This window comes from Bacillus rossius, chromosome 12, assembly GCF_032445375.1.
Source record: "Bacillus rossius redtenbacheri isolate Brsri chromosome 12, Brsri_v3, whole genome shotgun sequence".
Taxonomy (NCBI): Eukaryota; Metazoa; Arthropoda; class Insecta; order Phasmatodea; family Bacillidae; genus Bacillus; species Bacillus rossius.
Window position 1 is genome coordinate 13,042,481 of NC_086339.1, and position 4,326 is coordinate 13,046,806.

Sequence of the window (4,326 nt, forward strand, 5' to 3'; positions counted from 1 at the left end):
TTTTTAGTATTTACTCATTGTATTAACCCAGTTTATTTCCATGGTAATCTTAGTATGCTCTCTTATCAGGAAAAGCTGAGCTCTTAAACAAACGGAATTGCATTTTTATTTTGTTGAAAAAAGGGAGGTTATTTTATTTTTATGTGCACTTTTATTTGACAGTTTGTAATTTAAAAAAAAAAATTAAACCATAATCTAATGCTTGCAAATAATTTCACAGAAATTCTATTTCATAATTGTTTTATCTTATTACATTTAAAACTAAAGGTTCATAAACATTCAAACTGTAAGTGTTAAATTTAGTCATCAAAAGATCGCATAGGGTACTGTCTGTGATGACCAAGTTGTAGTGACCAAGTAACTGTTCACCGTCATGTTTGTTTGTAGGTGTACAAACAGCACACAGGACTGCTAGTGCAAACTGATCGTAATTTATTCTCAGATACTTTCAACATATCTATGAGCTTTTCTGTCTCGCAAATCAATTGCACATCATCTTTAAGGGCTTCTTAACCCTTGAAAAGTTTGGTGTGGGAATAATTTTCACTAGTGAAATAACATCTGACTTATTAAGAATGATGTTCTTTGGGTTGAAACACCTATTTTAAAGTCCTGAATGCTGATGCAGTATTTTTGCACTAGAATATTTTTGCCTGGTGTTAACATATTTTGTCACTTTTTACCTTCTTAGCTATGGGGTGGCATATATAGGCGAAAGAGAAGGGAGAAGTGGGCTGCCTTCATAGATTGAACAAAGAGAGGGTAGGAAGGGAGAAGGATCCTGCGACAACCCTATTAGCGGGCGCTCTCCCCCTTCCCCTTTCTAGGAAATTCTGAAGTGTTATCGCTAATCTGTCACAGGAGACATTTCAAAGGGAGTAAAATAAAAAAAGCTGTCAAAACAGATATACTAAACGCTGTTTAGATGCAGAGTGTGGAGTTTTTCAACTAAGCTTGTCCAGCCCTCAGCCAACATTTCATAAGCCATAAGAAAAATATCATCTGTCAAAACAAGCATAAGTAACGCAGTTTAGTTTCAGAGCGTCTAGCTCTGGACCTGATATGCGACTATGCTGTGATGGTTCTTGGTGTGTTGTAGAGATGAGGTACAAAAAAACAAGCATAGTAGGAAATTTAACGTTAGTGTGAAAAATACAGGAAAAATCAGAAAATCACTTTCAATTTCAAAGTTATTTTTCAGGTCCCTAGCCATAAGCTTAAGTGTTTAAAAAAAAGGATTCCTCAATTCCTTCCAAGTTTAGACCATATCCCAACATACCAAATAATATTCCAGTTCAAAGTTTTACATTGGCAATTAACCATTGTCGTTCACCACCTGTTCTAGGTACACACACTTGTCTTATTCTTCCGTTCATCTATCTATCTTTCTTGGGGAGGTGACTAAACATCGCACAAAGAGGAGAACAAAAACGAGCCCAGCAACGAGGGAAGTTCACACAATAACATACACTGATTCGGTTTTGCACTGTCGTAAACACGTCGCGCACTGAGTATGCGGAGTGGACGTTTAAGTGGTTTGAACAGTTACACTTGCAGTTTACATTTACACGATGCATATTGAATTACCCTACGAAATTACACTAAATTGACATGGGCGCTCTGACGCGCCGTCACTAATCTTAAACCCTCACGCCAGTCGAGATTGAGGGGGAGTCCGATTGGAGGCGGCCAATCCCGTAAATTGCAAAAGCGGCGATACCCTGGTCGACCACGGCTCGCAATTAAATTAATTACAAGTCTTATACGTCGTTGTTGCCGGTGTCTGTGCACTCGACGATTATCCAAAAGTCATTGGTGGCGGGAGTCGGCCCGTGCCGTATGCTGAACTGCCCCACGTAATGCTTTGTGCGGGGAGTTTATATTTAAGCGGCTGGGTTAGGCCCTACACCGTAAAAATGACCGGGTATGCGCGGGGAGTTAAGCAACGAAAAAGATTTGAATTAGTGACTATAGTTACCAGTAGTGAATTTTAGTGGAGACAAAGGATGAATACTCCCCGTGGGACGCACGTCCGCCCCGGTCCGCGAGTCGCTCGGTACTGGCGTTTGCCCTTGGCGCGAGGGATGGGCTCAGCGTTCTCTCGCGCCAAAGTTTCTTAAGTTCCGTTATTCGGAAATTATTTAGTTAACAAGAGATAGAAAGTGGCTCTAAATTTATACATTAAATAATATAGATTAACCTAATTTGCAGATACTCTCTAAGAATTAGATTTAACATGTTTAATTAAATTATGTTTAAATAATACGAGTCACACCAGAGACTGTTCATCACTTGTTGACTGCTCCAGTGGCGAGTTAAACACAAAAAATGGGGTCGTCATAATTACGTTACACAATACTCTAATTAATTTAGGCTGAAGGCCGCAAGGGGAGCACTCACAAATGTATTCACGTAATTTCACACGTGTGACCGGGGCACTCCTACGTCGCACGTTCCTTGGGCGGGGTCTAATAAAAAGTGGCGTTACTATTAATTTGTGTCTGATTTCTATTGAACTGGGGTCGAGGTGGCTGATTAATTAGGGCATGGTATTCTATCTGTTCCTCCGGTGCCCGCCTGACTCGGGTGGGCCATGGCTAGGGGATTGTTCCGTTAGCGGGGTCGGATACTGGTGGTTGCAGGTCGGGCTTTAGGGTGGCCTTCGGGCGGATAACGTCAGTACTATAAAGTAATATGGGCCTTTTAACAATGTTGACAGCATCATGTCCAAAACTGTTTCTTCAAACCAACCGTGCAGAAGGTTTTTTTTTGTTAATGCCATGATTGAAATCAGGAAACAGCCTGTGGCCTAACCAACTAGTGTTAATACAGTATGTCTTAAGATAACCCTAAATATATCTAAGAGCTCATTGACCTCTTATATATTCGTTTTAATTTTTCACCTACAATTTTATGCTGTTAGCACTCTTATGATGAAACCCCAAAAAAGTTTTAATAACAATGGCTGCTGAAGCAGTCATATTGCAGTTCTGTTACAATATTTGGTTCCATAATCAAGATGAACCAGAAATGCTACATCATGACTACCTTAAGGGCCTAGTTCACCATCTACATTGTCAGTTAGTGCTTACATAGGCTGCACTCCATTGAAGGGTTAAATTCATGCTCGGCCTATAGAGAATAGAAAAAGGGAAGACCTTTATGTTATAAATGTTATTCTTCAGAGTATTACATGTGCCAGGAATATTAAAAATACACAAAATCACACAAAAAAAATTTAAAAAAAAAACTACAGAAATTTAGGTCATTGCTGAGCGTCTTGAACGCATTCGATTATATGTACGGAAAAAAATTCGAAAGAAGTCATTATCGTTCCTGAACTAATATGTTTAGTTTTTTCTCTGAGTAATATTGTTTCTATTATTTTTCAAGTCAAAAGTTAACACTCGTTCTCATTCGAGTTCACAGGTGGACAGCCTAAGTTTCACCCCCATAGATCGACATGCCCTTCGGGCTGGTTCGTACATGTTCGGTTTTATTTTCTTTTTCTTTTTTTATCTGTACGTTCAAAACAAACATTGCAATATTGATCAAAAAATTGTTGACTAATGTTATTTTATATTTTTTTAAGAGTAAAACACATGTACACAAATATTTCCTTTTACTAATTATGAGATTTTCAGGTAAGTTATTGAGCTATTTCTGTTTGATTTGTTAGGAGATTAGTTTTGTCCGTTTACAAGTTAACATTGCTTGTGTTATTCTTGGCAAGTAATCATTTCTTATATAAATTTTTGTACACTATAGGCTTATCTTTTTAAATTTTAGGTAGCGTGTGGAGATTTCATCTTATGTTCATGAGCGCACAACGTATAAAATATAAAATCATAAGAAATGTTTTCTGGTGGTGTGTAGCAGTTAACCGCATTTAAGTAAAAATATTTTAAAATGATTGTTACCAGAGCTGAATTACATTGAGGTGAGTGCACTTAATATAATTTGGGGTATTGCAGGAAAAATTATAAATTCCTAAAGTGTTTTTTACTTCCTGACATGTTTAAAATTATTATTCTCTATGAGGGTTGTTTGATACTGCAAGTAGTTTATCATGTTTAACATGTGGATAGGTTAGGATTATTTATTACAAATCTGTAATATTGAGATACTGCCCTTGGGTTAGCTGGATTAAAAATACAGTGAAATTTGTTAGGTTAGTAACATTATACGTACAGTGATTCTAAGTACAGTGGAATTTACATTTGGTTAGCTTGGGATAGCACCAATTAAAAATTCTGTAAAATCAATTGAACGGTTGGATGTTACTAACCTAATCTAACCAACCAATATACATTTTACAGTGATTTT